General features: G+C 42.2%; 1 protein-coding gene across 1 annotated transcript in view; it reads left to right on the top strand.

Annotated features, from left to right (window-relative positions):
• Positions 1–2,869: 2,869 nt before the first annotated feature.
• The window catches only part of LOC120441062 (scavenger receptor cysteine-rich type 1 protein M130-like), an 84,521-nt gene continuing 68,901 nt past the window's right edge, over positions 2,870–18,489 (top strand). The window contains exon 1 of the mRNA XM_039614729.1: positions 2,870–3,007. The gene's annotated coding sequence lies outside the window, so the exon portion shown is untranslated. The remainder of the gene's footprint in view (positions 3,008–18,489) is intronic.

Below are 18,489 nucleotides of genomic sequence, written 5' to 3'. Positions count from 1 at the left end.
CTGTGAGGCTTTGCACCCCTGATGATCCACCAGGACAAACTCAGCAGTGTGTGAGGAAGAGGAGGAGGAAGAGCCAGCAGCAGCTGACAGATGGAGAGAATAGACAGACTGTTCCCTGTTTGTGAAGGACTGCTAGGAAAGTTTAACATAACTAATTGTCTGTCCTGAATCAGTCTTATTAGGTAATGTTCAAATAATGTTATCGTTCCAGTGTTTTCAGTGTGGGAGAAAGTACTCAGGGCCTTCAAGTTACACACTATGAAAGGCAGCAACAAGTTTAATGTCCAGAAACCTAAAGTATGTATCAGCAGCAGAACGGAGCTAAAAATAAATGTTTGTTTCAGTTCTATGAAGCTTTGAGTATTTTGGATTAGTAGCACTGCTGTGTTTGTTGCATCATATTGCTGTAATTGTTTATATGCTTTATATATTCTGAGGTAAGTTGATCTATAGTGTTGCATCATATTCTATAAGGATGTTATGTGTTTGTATACTTTCTGCCCAGTTTGACCCATGTAGCAGAAGTCAGCCTGTTTAAGGCTCTGATATCTATTCTGTATGACTTAAAGCAGTTATGACATGGTCTGATTTTCTCACCAAGTAAAGGAATATTTAATATATCAGTCTACTCTTCATTCTATCAGAAACAGTTATCACAGCTCGTACATTTTCCTTTTACACATATATGTAAGCACTGAGCCAAATTTAGTAATGCCAACATATTAAAAGAACAATATTTATGTCCTGTATATAATACACCTATATATACACTGTCAAAGATACTTGTCTTTGAGTGAAGATTTAAGGTGATAGGAAATATAAACAACTGCAACTTGAATCTTTACTGAAGCTCAGTATTTGACACAGAGTCCAAGTTCACTGCTGTAATAACTAATAATGATTAATATAATAATAACCATTGTGACAAAGTGGGTGAAAACACCATTTGTCCATAGTCTTAGTTAACATTCTTGTTTTGATTTAGCCATATCTCATATGTATTCTGTAATAGGCAAACATCTACTATCCCAGGTTTGTTTATGTTTTGCACTTTTACAGATTATATAACATAACATCTTTGTTTGTTAAGTTAACATGTTATTTATTTTAACTGTTAATCTGTCTAGTCTGAACTCACCTACCTGTGCTCCAGGAACAGAAGGTGGAAATATAGTTTTACTTCCTGTATTTATAGCTTCCTGGTTAATCTGAGGTCACAGGAAGAGACCAGGTGAAGAAGGGGGAGAATCTTTGTAATTTAATAAAGTTGATTTTAAACTGTGTTTATACAGAAATGGATTTATTGGTGCAATATGTATCGACTATACACTGCAGAATTTTATTGCTAGGAAGGAGTAGCAGTGTAGGTTTGAGTATTGAAATGTTGGTCTCACCTACCTAATAGAATAGTCCAGGGGTGAATAGACTATTTAAGCAGATGAATGCAGGTGTTCAGGGAAACGACCAGGTCAGTGTAGCTGTGTGCATTTTTTTACCTTAATTTCCGTTGATTTAAGTTCAGTTATGTTTGTTTGAACTGAGTTAATTATTTAACTTATTTAATTATTAATTTAATTATTTAGTTTCTTATTTATTTTTGTAAATATTGTTTGGTCACAAAATGGTGAATAAACCACTTGCTACACTGGACAGCATCTGTCTCCTGCCATTCTTTAGCCGCTTAGGTCAAGTTCTACCACAACAATATTATATTTACATTACCAAAGTGAGATGACTTTAGTCTCATGAACAACATTAGCTAATTGTTATTTAGTAGCTAATCTTAAAATGACTGTTCAGTACAGAAATGAAGCCCAGCAATCATGTTTTTACAGTCCCGTGGTCTCAGCCTCAGATACTTATCAAATCAAACAAACCTCATATAAAAACAAACAAATGGAAAGAAGAAATTTCTCCTTCATTTCTGTCAAACAATGCTGTATGAAATGTTTCCAGCAGTTAGTATCATGGTTGCTAGCCATCCTGAGCAGCACGATGGAGGCTAGACCGTCCCATTTCACAAGCCTCGCACTTCTGGCCTTCTCGATCTTCGGAGGACGCGGCCCACGTAGACCGCGAAGACCGGGTCTTCCGAAAGATGCAGCCCCTGAATTGGGATACAGCTAGAGACTCTCCGACACTGGAGCTCTTCTCTCTCTGGCATGTTTGCTAAGTAGAAACAGCTGCTCAGAGAGGTGGTACCAAAGGCTGGACAGAGGGCAGGACCCACCCACACAGCCAAACACCACAGCAGGCTCTGCTAGAGCCATAACAGACAGTAGCGAGAGCTGCTGTGATGTGTGGCTTGGAGACAGTTGCACTGAAAAAAGACGGAAGGGCAAGCTGAAGATTTAGATATGAGTTCATCAGAGGGACAGCTCAGAGTCAGAGAAGCTGAAAGGGTCTGGACATGTGCAGAGCAGGGAGGGTGGAAATATCAGACAAAGGATGATGAAGATGGAGGTGCCAGGCAGCAGGAAGAAAGATGGCTGAGAGTCTGACACTGGAGAAAGTTGCTTCTGGCTGAGGCTGAATGTCTTCTTTCTTCTCAGCTTGGATGCTCTGTTTCACTCCTGCTGATGAAACCTCCATGAGATCAGCCTTTGTTTTCTCTCAGAGCTCCAACCAGCACCATCAGCAGCTGTTTGACATCAGAGGCAAAATAAAACCATGAAGCTATTCCTCCAGAGAACCTCAATACTTTAAGAAAGGGGTGCAAAATGCACAGCCATCCATTCAAACATTCTGCTACGGTTCAAATGACACTGTTTACGTCACACATAGTTTCAGTGGGTGGTGCTTATATTTCTGCTGCAGTGTGAACAGACAGTTCCACAGCAAAGTGGTCTGAGGAAGGAAACGAGCAGTGCAGACAGAGACAGAACAGACAAAATACAAAATCAGGCTCAAAGACTGATCTGTGAAGCAGCTCTGTCCTCTACAAAGCTCTGCTCTGAATATCTGAGTCTGATGTTTGTTGATCTCTTTTCTTTGAATGCTTCCACGGGTGAGTCGTTAAACTGTTTGTTTTCAGGTTTAATTGTGTTTCTGTGTTCCCATATGGTTCCCACACTTAATCCGTCACTCCTCGAGGACTGAAGCAACAGATTACAGTTACTGAAACAGTGTTGATGTTTTTGTAGACTATTTTTCACAAACTGGCATTTAATTACTTTACTTTGTAATATTTAAACTGATGCTTATTAAACTTCTGTGCGGCTTAAATTGCAGCAGTCAGAGAAAAAAAAGGTCCTAAAGCAAAAGAAAACAAACTCCAAGTAAGAGGAAATTCATGACAGCAGGTCAGATTCTTATAACTGTTAAACAATAAAAGGTCTAAACCATCAATTCACTAAATTTGTACTTGATTAAATTTTAGTACATTTTTTACTGTTGACTCCACCAAAATCAAACATGTGGATCTGCTCGTCGACCCTGCAGCTGAAAGAAGCATCACATTTAATTTCAAAACAAAACATTTGCAGTGAACAAACCTTCTCAAGAGACCTGAAAGTATTTTCATGTGTAGGTCATTAATTTCCTTTCATGTCAGTAACAGCTGCACAGCTGTGAGGCCAGCATACACAAGCGTGGTCTCAGAGACACTCAGGAAATCTTTAAAACACAATAAGTACCTTTATCCTGAAGTATTCTCACGTTCATTTAAAACAGTCAGTTAATAACAATCTTAATAAGACTGATGTTACTCAGTAATAAAAACATGTTTCTGTGATTTGTTTTTGGATTCTTGTATTTCTGGTATTTGGAGTTCTGAGTTTTGTATGACAGCAGTCGTTTCCTGTTGTTTAGTCTCTGTCTCTGCATCATGTTGCTTATCCTGACATTTGCTGTTCTGCCCTGTTTTCTGGACTTTGGATCTTCATTAACCACAATTAAAGTGGGTTTTTTATGAATTCAGTCTGTCATAGAGTCTGAATTTGTGACCTCATTAAAGTTTTTAAATGGATAAAAAAAAGTGTGAGTACAGGCAGAAAGTAAAGTGATGTCATATGTTTTTAAAGTCCATTTTAAATTCCATAATACACTGGAGGGCGTCTTTTAGAGCAATTTATCACACCCTGCCATTGTGAAACACTGCAGTGAAACATTGTTGTGAAAGTAAAGTACAGTTCTTGTCCTTTAAAGCCTCTCTGGTTTTTAAAACAGTTTGCACATGCTTAGCCATATTTTCTTCATCCATTTCATACTTTTGCATCATGCAGCCTTTATTGTGCCCCTCTGCAGCCACTAATCTCCACAGTGTGTTCGGCTGGTGCCAATTGACCACACCTGTCTAGCTAAACCTGAGAGGCAGAAAAAAAATAGGGAAGGAGAGCTGCCTTTTCATCCATTGAATGTGCTGTAGCTTGTTGCTCACAAGGGGCTGATTACTGGGCTTCTCTCTCTAATGCTGTAGGGTCTTTATCTTACAATATAAAACACCTTGAGCTCACTGTTGTTGTGATCTCATGCTGAAGGCACTCCAATCATGTAGTCAGGAAAACAACACCATCAACAGAGGTATAGATGTATAGGTCCACAGTTTTGCTAAACCAGACAGACTATCAAGAAAACATTTTGTCACTGCTTGGCGACAAAATACTTATGAGCACCTGAAACAAGATCCAAGTTGTGGTTACAGGAAGAGGGTGATAGATTAAAGCAGGTATTTGAATGACAGCTGGTTGAAAATCAAATCGCAGGACGTACCACAATTTACTGATCACATGAACTCAGTGGATCAACACATCAGATTCACCAGGGAGGATAGCAAAAGTGGCAGGTCAGTCTTCTTAGACTGTGAGATTTCCATCAGTAATGGGGGAATTTTAAAAGCCGATGTGTACCGGAAAATAATGCATACAGATCAGTATTTAAGGTTTGACTCTCACAATCCATTGTAGCACAAACTGGGTGTCATCAGGACGCTACAACACAGAGCAAACACTATCCCCACAGATACAGCAGCCAGGGAAGCAGAAGAACATCATGTCAATAAGGCCCTGAGTAAATGTGGTTATCCCAGCTGGACATTTGTCAAAGCTGGGAAGGCACCTAAAAAAAGCTCCAGGTGATCCAGGAGAGAGGGACAACTGCTGCCTTTAGTGATCCCTTATGTACCAGAACAACAGAGATACATTTTCTCTAAACACCGTGTCTCTGTGGCTTTCAAACCCAAAAAAAGTTATGCCAAAAAACTGGTTCATCCAAAGATCAGGTAAACTGAGTAATATAATATACATGGTGAAGTGTTGAGAGGATTGCCATGAATCATACATTGGAGAAACCAAAACCTAAGCAGATGGCTCAACAAAGAAAAGCAATACTATATTACCCAAAGTATTCCCTCACTGCAGACTGCTTCTACAAACATCTGTGATAGAACGGCCCGCTTTCAGGAGCTCAGTGAATTCCAGCTTGTTACTGTGAAAGAATGCCACTTGTCCAGTTTTGATTTTTCCTCACTACTAAATATTCCACAGTCAGTTGTCAGCTGCATTATAACAAAGTAGAAGTGATTGGGAACAAAAGCAACTCAGCCATCGAGTGGTAGACCACGTAAGATCTCAAAACGGGGTCAGCTGAGACACATTGTGTATGGAGGTCATCAACTTTCTGCAAATCTCCAAACTTCATGTGGCCTTTAGATTAGCTTAACAACAGTGCATAGAGAGCTTCCTGGCAAGGATAGCAATTGTGACTGTGGGAGACATCGCTGGTCTCTCCGGTTCTTTTGTCTTGGTAGAGATCACACAGAGATGTTACCAAGTTTCACAATTCCTTTTATCACCGATTTTCCTTACAGATGCATCTGGACATCACCACACTGCAGTCTGATCTGAGGAGCATTCCTCACACACACACCTTTATACAGTAAGCGGGTGGCTGCCCTTTGGCACCCCTCCTCAGTACTCTTCCACTACTCTCACTACTCTCTCTATTGTTCACCCTAGGGATGCCCTCCCCCAGACTTGTATCTGTGGCTTCCTGTCCTGGGGGTGGGGGTTGGCTGTTTTCCTGCCCTGCACCCCAGTTCTTTGTTCCAATTCCAGGAATCTCCTCGATTTCTATTATTACACCCATTCAGCATCATATTGCAATATTACAAGCAATCCCAAACTATAGTCTCTTTAACTCTAATGTATATTTATTAATCTATTATTCTCAACAATCCCCCTTTGATCTCTCCACTGAGAGATCACATCACAGCTCTCCTTCATCCTGGAGCAGAATTAGTTTCCTATACCTGAAGGACTCTCCTGGTGTGAATGCTTTCCCCACTTCCTGAGCTACCATCTGTTTAACTGCTTGAATAGGGTGGTGTGAAGCAGTCACCCCCATGGGCTTTATATAGTAAAATAATGTGACCAGTATCAGAATCAGAAAGAAGTTCACACTGTGCATCCGCACTTGGCTATTCCCTCATCCCCTTTTGTTCATGTCCAATCATCTTTGCTTACTGAGAAGAATGAGGATCTACTGCACAGTAAAGAAATTACCTCACTGTTATAAAAAATGTGCACAAGTAATATGTCAGTCAGTTTTAATCAGAGTACGGGCTCCTTGTGTCTGTGGTGTTTAAACAGTCATAATTCCATCGCCAATCTCTCGTCCGTTCCAACGCAGCTGTAGGTTAAAAGGGGCAGAGCACGTCATACACACCTGTCGTCTTCCTCAACTTCACTGCAGAATCTCTTCCACGTTTTTTGGATTTTACTGTTGTTCAAAAATCTCCTCATGATGACTAGCAGGACCCCAAATGTCACAACCCTTAAGCCTCAACCGCTGCCTGGGCTGTCAGCTCTGCCTGGAATGGTCCCTGCTTCTCGCTGGTCTTCTTGAAGCCTTCTCTCCCAGAGTCAGTCTGCACCTCTTGGATGATTTCCTTCCATAACACTCCCTAGTCACGTCACCTGTAATTTAAAAAATAATACTACCCCGGAAAACCCCCTTTTCAGGCCCAGCTAAACATAGGCAACCACGTTTTTCTGTTGTTAACTCCTTCTACAGGTACCCTCATGTGATGTGTGCCACTTTCTGTATGATTTTGTGCTACCCCCAGTACATGTTGTGTGCATGTGGGGTGTTGCCTTTGCATTTTGTCTATTAGTACACTTGCATACCTAAGTGCTTGTCTTCCTCCCCCTTTCGTGGTGCTCCGGACACTTTCTCAACCTCCACTCCAAGGCAGTCGTTTTTTTTCTCCCCAGGTTCCTTAACCCAATTTGATTTTCCACACTAAAACAGCATTCTTCCATGTGACCTTCCCTCCTTCCACTGTTGTCTCATCTTCCCCCTTTTGCAGCAGTCCAGTGACAGTTCTCTTCAGCTTTGTCCTGTGTTTTACCACTGTCTCTCCCATTGCCATTTTGTTCCAAATATGGCAAATGTCAAACTCAAACACTTTTCCAAAGGTCCATTTACCCACAGTGAAGTTGCAGCTTGTTGGAAACGCATCTCCATCCATCCAGTCATGCTGATGGTATTTTTCTCCATCCTGATGCCGTTTCCACATACTACTGCTGCTGGATCTGTCACTCTCTTCAGGACACCGCCGTTGTCTCTTGATCTGCTGTCAACTGTTGATGTCCATGCCGTTGCTTCTGGAACTGCACTTCTTGTCTTCAGGGAGAGATCAGCATCCTTGGAGCTTTCTTTTCAGGATGAGGAACACATGGAAGTGAAGCTGTAGCACAATTCAGTCTAAACTCGGCCTGGGTGTTACTAATGATGTTAACCTATTGTTTTCCTTTGACCGCTGCACATGGAGATTGATCCAAGTCTGTTTCTCCACCTGCAACTGACACACTGAGACATGTTGATCATTCACTGTCACTGCTATCATTCTCATGACTCCTGAAGCAACACATCTCCCCTCACTTTTGTTTTTGAACTCTCCTGTCTTAAAAACCCAGAAAGTGAGATTGTAGTTGTCCTACATTGAGAAAAACAAATCCCCCTTCCTATTAGTATTGCTTATTTTCATCAACAATTCTCCTATTTTGTTTCTTTTGTGTCCACCTAGGGCAGCTGGTGGCCTGCAGTACGACCTTCTCCCACTAGTTGGAGACAATTCCCCTCTCACACGCCACACTCCTCTTTTTCGTCTTTTCTTTTTCTTTGTTTTCATTTTTTCCAATTTAATTTTTTTCCTTTTTACCCCATTGTTTTAAACCCGCACATCAACCTGTTAACTCACTTCTCCAACCTCTCTTTTCCTTTGTCCCCAACTGCCCTCATCTAGTTTGTGATCAAATTCGCCATCCATCCTTAAATACTTGATCACCTTTAAATCACAATTAATTTTATTGATTTATTTATTGTTACCGTACCACTAATCCACTGTTTATTTTAGTTATTTATTTATTTTAGTTCATCTTCTCTTATTTTATTACTATTATTTCTTTGCCATTATTGTTTCACCAACAATCTACTGTAATCTGCTCTGTCTCCCCTTTTTCCCTCAAGGGAGCTTACACACACACACCTCCATTTTGCCCCTCAGGGAGCTTACACACACATGCGCGCCCACACACACACACACACACACACACACACTTACACCTTTTGTTCCTCAATTTCAGCCTTACGCTACTCTCTGCTCGCGACGCACATGTTCACAATCACACTTTGCAAACATAATTTTTCTTAAAACACAAACTCACAACAAAGTAGAATTTAGGGAGAAATATCTAGCCAATCTACTCCCTCTGACTCAAACTGTTTTAGTAGCATTCAGGGGTCCTGAATTCCCCAGACCTCAATCCTAGCTCCAGATGCCGGCTCGAACATTGCCCAGATCAACAAGGTCCACATCAGGTGTTGAGGAACCAGGGCACCCTGACGAGTAGTGGGCTACTGGAACAAAAAGGCATCGGTGGGCAAGAGACGAAGATATGGCGTTGTTGGAATGCTACTACGTAAGTAACCCTGGCAGAAGGGGTTACATGAATAGGATGAGGGACCTATGGAATCTTCGATACCCAGCATCCACATTGATGGCGAAACAACTAGTAGCTCAGTGTTCCAACATTCGAAAGAAGGGACTGCTCTCACAACTAGAGATTGATGAGGTACAACACAAATGCTACTGTAAGGGGGAGCCAGGACGCCAGGTCAGGGGGGAGATATCCTCACCCCCACCCAAGATTGGGTACCAAGCCCCAAGTGCAATAGAAGAAGGATCATTGAGTGCGAGAGGAACTGACCTGAAAGATAGGATCATGGCAAAGCTTGAAACCTGGATCCTCGTAGCCGGCTACCAAGACTACATGAAGGACTGGACTGGACTAACAAGACTAACTAACGGCAACGCTCAGCTGATTTAAACTACGGCAGCAGTGATCAGTGAGATGCTTGGCTATAAGTTAAACAGCCACAAGGAGCAGTACCCTCCATGGAGAAGGAGACTAGAGGCTAAGATCAAGGTAGCACGGAGGGAGGTTAGCCAACTATCGGAGCTGCAGAAAGGTGTGACAAAGAAGGTGCTTAAGAAGTATAGCAAGCTGTCCATACCTGAGGCCTTGGAAATTGCCAAACAATGACTCACAGCCTTGGCCAGCAGCTTGAAGAGGTACACCAGAGAGATCGAAGGCAGGAGAACAAACCAGCTGTTCTCCACAGAACCAGCCAAGATGTACTCTCAGTGGCAGGGGAACAATATGAGAACAGCACCGCCAAGGCTTGAGACAGAGCAATACTGGAAGAGCATATGGGAGAAGGACGCAACCCATAACTGCAATGCTCAGTGGCTAGTGGATCTGAGGGCAGACCACAGCAACCTCCCTGTAGGGTCCAGTAACCATCACAGTGGCAGACATCCAAGAAAGGGTCTCCAGCATGAAAAGTTGGACAGCACCAGGCCCCGACATGGTTCATGCCTACTGGCTGAAGAAGCTAAATGCACTCCACGAGCGCCTGGCAGCACAAATGAATCAGCTGCTAGTTGACGAGAGACACCCAGAATGGCTAACCGAAGGCCGGACAGTCCTGATCCTCAAGGACCCCCAGAAGGAACCAGTCCCGTCCAACTACCACCAATAACCTGCCTCAGTACCACGTAGAACCTCCTGTCAGGCATCGTAGCGGCTAAGATGAAGAGACACATGGGTCAATACATGAGTGGGGCACAGAAAGGGATGGGCAAGAATACCAGAGGTGCAAAACACCAACTACTGGTAGACCGAGTAATCAGCCAAGACTGCAAGACTAGATTCACCAACCTGTGCACTACCTGGATTGATTACAAGAAGGCCTATTACTCAATGCCCCACACCTGGATCCTGGAATGCCTAGAACTGTACAAGATCAACAGGACCCTAAGAGCCTTCATCAGGAACTCAATGGGGATGTGGCAGACACCACTAGAGGCCAACTTCAAGCCCATAGCACAAGTCACCATCAAGTGCGGGATCTACCAAAGAGATTCTCTGTTCTGCATAGGCCTGGAACCCCTCAGTGAGATCCTTGACAAGACTGGCTACGGATACCAACTACGGAACGGAGCAGTTGTCAGCCACTTCCTGTACATGGATGACATCAAGCTGTATGCCAAGAGTGAACGAGACATTGATTCACTGATCGACACCACCAGGATATACAGCAATGACATTGGAATGTCGTTCGGACTGCAGAAATGAAGTCAGATGATAACAAAAAGAGGGACGTTAGTCAGAAGTGAAGGGATCGAACTACGAGAAGGCAACATTGCAGACATAGAGGACAGCTACAAGTACCTGGGGATCCCACAGGCAAATGGGAACCATGAAGAGGTCGCTACCACCTCTTCCGGTTGAGTGAACACTGGCGCGACTTGCTGCTGCTACTCACCGCTAACTCTGTCACTAACTCTGTCGCTACCGGATTCCTGTCCTGTTCCTGTCTCTGCGGCCCACCCGTGTCTCTGTTTCTGTCTGGTTGTTTGTGTCCGTGATGTGGCCTCTCAGGATCTATGCACTGTCTGTGTGGGTCTGGATCTTTATGTCATCAATCAGTATACAGCTGATGAGCTCCTCCGGCTCCGCTTCTCCCTGGCTGCTCCATCGCCGGCTGTTCTTCATCTCCACACGGACATTGCCTTCCTCCCTCGCCGAAAGTACATACATCGGGGCTCCTGTCGGTATTTCCATCAGGATAATTCCAAGCCAATTCAGTCCTTCTGGTCCACCTCTGGTCGCTCTCAACAGAACCCCGGCAGGTCTGTTGACCACAATGTTTTGCCTAGGTTGGCCAACACTCTCATCCAGTCCGACAGTACTTCCGCCAACTTCGGCCTGCTTAATATCGGTTCACTTACGAACAAAGGACATCTCATCCAGGATCTCCTAACCAGTGTTGGGTAAGTTACTTTAAATTAGTAACTTAGTTACATTACTAGTTACTTCTATCAAAAGTAACTCAGTTACTTCAAGTTACTTGTTACTTTCAGAGTAACTAGTTACTAGGGAAAGTAACTTTGGTTTTACTAAGAATTCTCTTGTTAATGTGTTGCTTCCGTAACTGGATACCCAGCAAGATTGCCAGTCTTCTAGCTTGCTTACTTGCCACAAGTGCACTGTGCCACGTACCAATAGAAAGAAAAAAATAATGTGCACATTTCCACAAGAGAAATCCCACGCCTGGACCGTCGTTGAACGCTGCATGATTCTAGCCTGCTTTTTACATCCAACACAAAAACTGCAGTCGTGGTGCTTTCGATTGTACTCAGAACTCGGAAATTCTGCCTTCTGAATAGGAAGATGTAGGCAACACCAGACTGCAGATAAGCTGCATACAGAACTGGACTGGGACAAAAAAATCGTCCCGGGGATTTTGACTAGAGACCGGCCCGCCATTATAGGAAAAATCATAAAGTCTTTGAATGAAAATAAACATTGTTGTGACAATGATGTACACTGTTCTGATGGTATATATGTATCAATCTATCAATTGTTTGTTGTAAGACTCAGATAATTATTATTTTTTTAAAAGGTAGACATTTTAAATGAGAATAAGAAAGAAAAGTATTTCCTTGTGCCCCCCTTTCCCTGTTAATGCCCTACATGGACCCCTGGCAACACTTTGCTAGACCCACCCCTGCACAGTTACCAGCTGTCAGCTACATAGAAAAGGATCCTGGTGTTATTTGTCTCTCAGAAACAGTTCATAACTTCCCTTCAACTCATTCATGTCACCTAAAAGGTAAAGCTGTTTCTCCATCACCTGTTCAGCTCTGATGATTCAGTAAGGACATCTCCTGGTTTCATCTTCATGTTTCCCTCTTACCAGATAACCAAACCGACATCATGACCAGCAGCTTTACAGCTGTGGCTCCAGCAAACATCAGCTGATACTAGAAATTACTATTAAATAAATTCTAACAACAGCTGATCAAGCTTAAACGTGCTGCTGTTGTTTAGCGCGACATCCGCTGGTTTCCTCTTTCTGGCGCAAAGTGGGCGATAAATAAACAAGAGAGAAAAGACAATCAGCTGATCATTGATCAGTTTCATGATTGAAGTATTAACAGGAGAGGGAGGGGGAGAGAATGAGAGGAGAAGAGGCAGCTGTGCAGCGTAAACACAGAATAACTCCAGCTTTGTGTCTTTTTCATTCTAGCTGAAGTCCGGGACAAGCTGTGTTCCTTTTCACCTCAATACGAAACGCGTAATATTTTCTCTGAATTCGAGAGGATTCCATTTTTTACGGGATGGTTGGCAACTCTAATAATTAACCGTATGAACAAAATAAAGTTCAACATCAGTAACATCATAGCACCCACCCAGCTGTATAGCAACTCCGTCATGCTAGCTAGTACGCAGTAGGAAAAAGTCAGCATAACGAAAATAAACTCCACCTAAACTTGGTTTATATCTGACCCAGATAGACTGCAGGTCATAACTTCTTACCTGAAGTTCAGTTCACCTGACACTCTCGGACCGGCGACCGCCTCGGGTCTCTGCTCCTCCTACCTCCCCTTTCTCTCATTCGCCTGCTGGCTTCCAGCACTTGCTAATGTTATTGAATCTGTGGAAGCTCCGCGATAGCCACCACAAGAAGTAACGAATAACAAGCCTATCTAAATCCCAGTAACGAGTAACGCGTTCCTGATTTTGGCATAATAACTAGTTACCGTGCTCGTTACCACAATAATAACGTAGTTACTGTAACGTGTTACTTAATAACGCGTTAGTCTCAACACTGCTCCTAACAGACCATAAGTTTGACTTTTTCTGCTTGACTGAGACATGGCAACAGCCCAATAACTTTTCGCAACTCAACGACTCCACCCCCCCGGGGTTTGTTTACACCTGCCAACCTCTGGCCGTGGAAAGTCTCGCTGCTGTGTGTTCCTACCTACAGCGCCTTTGAATCTGTTGTTTGTCAACTTTCAGGACCCTCTCAAACTGTCATAGCTGTCATCTACCGCCCTCCAAAATCGAATTCTGTTTTTATAAGTGACTTTGCTAATCTGCTGACCAACGTAGCTACTTTTTCCTCTAATATAATATTGCTGGGTGACTTTAACGTCCATGTGGATAACTGCGACCATCCTCTTACCAAAGACCTTTTATCCTGCTTTGATAGCTTCAGCCTTAAACAATACATGAACTTCCCTACCCACACTAAGGGCCATACTTTGGACCTAGTCTGTTGTTCTGGACTTACCCCCTCCAATTGCACAGCTGATGAGCTGCCAATCTCGGATCATCTACTTCTCTCTTTTAATGTTCACATGACTTTCTCCATAATTAACAATCCTCGTATTATTTCTTTCCGGAATATCAAGAATATAAATCTTGATATCCTTTCTTCTGCTCTCTTTAGCTGCTTGTCTCTTAACAATCTGTCTATTCAAGATGATCTAGTATTTTATTATAATCATAGCCTCAGTAGTATTTTGAATTCTCTTGCTCCACAAAAAACCAGAACTGTATCCTTCTCTCGCTCAGCACCCTGGTGCACACCTGAACTCCGACTATTGAAAGCTAAAGGCTGACGGCTTGAACGTCTCTATAAGAAAACCACGGCCTTACTATTCATAAGGAAATGTTTAATAATCATGTTCTGTTTTATCAGGAATGTATCAATCAAACCAAATCTGCCTATTATTCTACCATTATCTGTTCAAGTGAGGACTCCACCAAAACCCTATTCTCATTATTCAACTCCTTTTACAGGCCACCTGATTTTCTGCTAGCTCATCTCTATTCATCTAACTTCTGCGACTCTCTAATGCTATTCTTCACTGAAAAAATTCATAAAATACACCTAGACTTGGTCCCTAATGCTCAATGTAGCTCCTTCGTCTTAATCCCACCCCCTTCTCACTTCCTTTCTGTTTTTCAACTTCCGTTGTAACAGCAGTCTGGCAAGGAAGGAGCGGCTAGCAGGTCCCGCAAGTGTGTGGTGTGGGGGTTAGCTGAATAACCTGAAGCCAGTCGGTTAAATCCAATAACAGACCTTTATTCGCTGTCAGCAACATTACACCTTATAAGCCAGGTCTCCACGGCTGTACTCGTCCGGGCATACATCGCCGGCGCCAGCTGGTCACAACAGTAAGGTTTCTTTGAGCGAAAGAACATGAGCAGTGTGGAATGGCTGCCGCTAACAACACACACCCACTAGGAGACTCCCACAACTACTACAATAGTAGGGCAACCCCCCCTAGTGGTGCTATAACCCCAAAAGGGTTGTTACACCGTCTCTAACTGATATTGCTGATCTCATCCGCAAATCAAAGCCTTCTACCTGCCAGCTTGATCCTATCCCCACTGTCCTTGTCAAAGCCTGTCTACCCCCTCTTCTTCCCCTCATATCTGCTGTTATTCACTCTTCACTCACCACTGGAACTGTTCCTGCTTCTTTCAAAGTTGCCGCCATCACCCCAGTTCTGAAAAAAAAACAGGTCTGGATCCCAACAACTTTAACAATGTCCAAGCTACCATTTCTCTCAAAAATTCTTGAAAAAATAGTTGCTTCACAAGTCCATCTACACCTAACTGATAATAACCTTTACGAACAGTTCCAGTCTGGTTTATGTCCTTTGCATAGCACCGAAACTGCTCTTATAAAAATAACAAACGATCTTCTTATGGCAGCTGATTCTGGTCTTGTCTCCATCCTTATTCTCCTGGATCTGAGTGCAGCCTTTGACACCATTTTTCATCCCATTCTCCTTAGCAGATTAGCTTTTATTGGCCTCTCTCATACTCCATTAGCCTGGTTTGAATCATACCTGTCTGACCGCACTCAGTTCATTCAATTAAAATCCTTCACTTCTCAGCCTTCTCCTCTATCTACTGGGATGCCCCAGGGATCTGTCCTCGGGCCCCTCCTTTTCATCCTTTACCTTCTTCCACTTGGACACATTTTTCGTAAATATAACATTAAATTCCACTGCTATGCCGATGACACCCAGCTTTACCTCTCTACCAAACCCGCTTAGCTGAACTCAATTCATGGTTCTCCTCCAACTTCCTTAAACTCAACAGGAATAAATCAGAACTTCTCCTGTTCGGCACTAAGCTATCGCTATCCAGAATTAACTATTTTTCTCTCACTATCAATAGTTCGTTGGCTCTTATCGCTCCCTCTGTGAAAAGCTTGGGTGTCATTCTTGACAGTACATTATCCTTTAATTCACATATCAATAATGTCACACATGTAGCATATATTCAACTCCATAACATCAATCGCCTCCGCCCCTTCCTCACTCCTCATGCCACTGCCATTCTCATCCATAATCTTGTTATCTCTCTAATTGACTACTGTGTTTCATTATTATTTGGCCTTACACAAAAATCCATTAACAAGCTCCAACGTGTCCAAAACTCTGCTGCCCGTATTATTACTAGGACTTCCTCTACCCATCACATCTCCCCAATCCTGAAGCAGCTTCACTGGCTCCCAGTTAAATTTCGCATTCATTTTGAAATAATCCTTTATACATTTAAGGCTATTCATTCTCTCTCTCCACCATACCTTTCTGATTTAGTACAGATGAACTTCCAATCCCGGTGCCTCAGATCTTCATCTTCTCTTTCTCTCTCTGTTCCTTCCGATCGTCTTATTACAATGGGGGACAGGGCTTTCAGTTGCTCTGCCCCTCAACTTTGGAATTCCTTACCCCCTGACCTCAGAAACATTACTTCATTCCCTCTTTTTAAGTCCACCTTCAAAACTCACCTGTTTAAAATTGCTTATGTTTAAACTAGAGATGGACCGATCCGATATTACGTATCGGTATCGGTCCGATACTGACGTAAATTACTGGATCGGATATCGGAGAGAAATAAAAAATGTAATCCGATCCATTAAATATCAAAAAAGCACCTCACAAAACTTGCGACACGGCGTAACTCGGCTCATAACCGTAGCACATCGGAGCAGTATGCGTCACGTGATACAGCGGCTGTGTGTATTTGTAGCCTCGCTACCAAACCAGCATTTCATCGCCGAGGAAGTTATCCCAGAGAGAAGTAAAGCAAGTGTGTAAGTTCATCTCTGAATGTTTGTAAAGCATTCCCACGTTAAGCTTAACAACCGATATATGGAGTGACTGCCTCTCTCTCCCTCCCTCTCCCATTGCTACTTCAGTCATGAAACTGCTTAATGATCAGCTGATCGGCTTTTCTGTCGCGAGTCCGTCTCTCTTCTTTGTTTTTGGCCCACTTTGCACCAGAAAGAGGAAACCAGCGGCTGAACAACAGCAGCATGTTTAAGCTTGATAAGCTGTTGTTAGAATTTATTTAATATTATTTTCTACACCAGGATCCTTTTCTATGTAGCTGACGGCTGGTAACTGTGCAGGGGTGGATCACAGGGGCACAAAGACATACTTTTCTTTCTTATTCTCATTTAAAATGTCTAGCTTTTAATAAATAATTTTCTGAATCTTACACCCAAAATTTTAATCTTATTTAAAATATATAGAAGTCCATTACTGTATATAGTAACTGTTAAGTCTAATATCACTAGATTTACTAAACCTGCTCAAATTTGCGTAACTTCCCTAAACCCAACACCCCCTAGAATTACTGGGTTTTTTATTTTCTGGCGAAGGCCCGAGGTGTTAAGCACCCCTGCTGAGATTTCCACAGGTCGTCAGCTCGTTTCTCCTCCAGCTTTTGTTGTGCAAACCAACCATTATCCTTGAGGCCTGGCACATTTGCATTTGCTCACTCAGAGTTGCTCAGATCCAAGTCAGGCCAAACCTCTGTGTTACAACTTTCAGAAATGCCTGCCGTACCTATACATATATATATATATATATATATATATATATATATATATATATATATATGTATGTGTGTGTGTGTGTGTGTAACTAGACTTTATGCATATTATGTAAGGTGTGGCTATATAAATGTATGTACAACTCTGTGTATATGTTTATGGACAGGCATGCAAGGTAGTGACAAGGATTGACAAGAACTAATATTGCATATGAGAAATATTGCACATAGAAACGACCATGGTGTATTGTACGCTGCAGGTAAGGAAGGAAAGTAGCCTTGCAGGGAAGGAAAGACCTGAATCTCTCATGGTTGGGGGTTGGGGGAGGGTGTGTTTGCACAACAAAAGCAGGAGAACAATGGAGCTGAAGACCTGTGAAAATCTCAGCGGGGTGCCAAGAGGTGTTAGGGTCAGGGGAATTTACGCAAATTTGCGCAGGGCTGGTAAATCTAGTAGTAGGGACTTGCACCAGGGGAAAAAAGGCTCAGTAATTCTAGTGATATACCCTAGTAAGCTATACTACTTTTTCCTTTGGGAAGGTACCATCTGTGCAGTCTGCAATTCTGTAGAAGAAAGATGTTGAATCTATTTAATTATTCTTGAAAAATAATTTATTTCTGTGCATTTTTTTTCACACTGCATCAAATTAAAGTTGATTACGTCGATTAAGCATTATGAGGTGGAGGGTGGGGGGTGGTTCCCTTTTTTTTTTTGCTGGGAGTTTGCAACCCTATTAGTTAGGTTGCTTAATATTTCTGCTAAGTACTCTTTAAAATACCAGAATAGGGAGGATGGAGCAGGTTTAAGTTTATTAGATTGATCAGTGTTGCTGAACTGTGAAATATTTTGGGTGCAGTGTATTTTTTACATACAGGTATAACAGAATAGCTTTAGTGTTGTTGTTTATTTAAACTTGAGTATGAACTTATACAAAATGCAGCAAGATATTTAAAAAACAGTTTTACTGATTAAAAAACACACTATATCAGATTCATATCGGTATCGGCAGATATCCAAATTTATGATATCGGTATTGGACATAAAAAAGTGGTATCGTGCCATCTCTAGTTTAAACCTCTGCATGCTCTTAACTTTTATCTGTTACTCTTATTATTGTGTATATTTCAAGTTTTTCTGTTTTTTTAAAATATATATCTCTTTTATTTGTTGTACAGTGTCCTTGGGTGCTCTGAAAGGTGCTATTTTTAAATAAAAAATATTATCATTATTATTATTATTATTAGACAAGCTGCAACCACCAAGTACCTGCAG

Source organism: Oreochromis aureus, linkage group 7 (assembly GCF_013358895.1).
Source record: "Oreochromis aureus strain Israel breed Guangdong linkage group 7, ZZ_aureus, whole genome shotgun sequence".
NCBI lineage: Eukaryota > Metazoa > Chordata > Actinopteri > Cichliformes > Cichlidae > Oreochromis > Oreochromis aureus.
The sequence above is the reverse complement of the archived record's forward strand: the minus strand, read 5'-3'. Positions and strand labels throughout refer to the sequence as shown.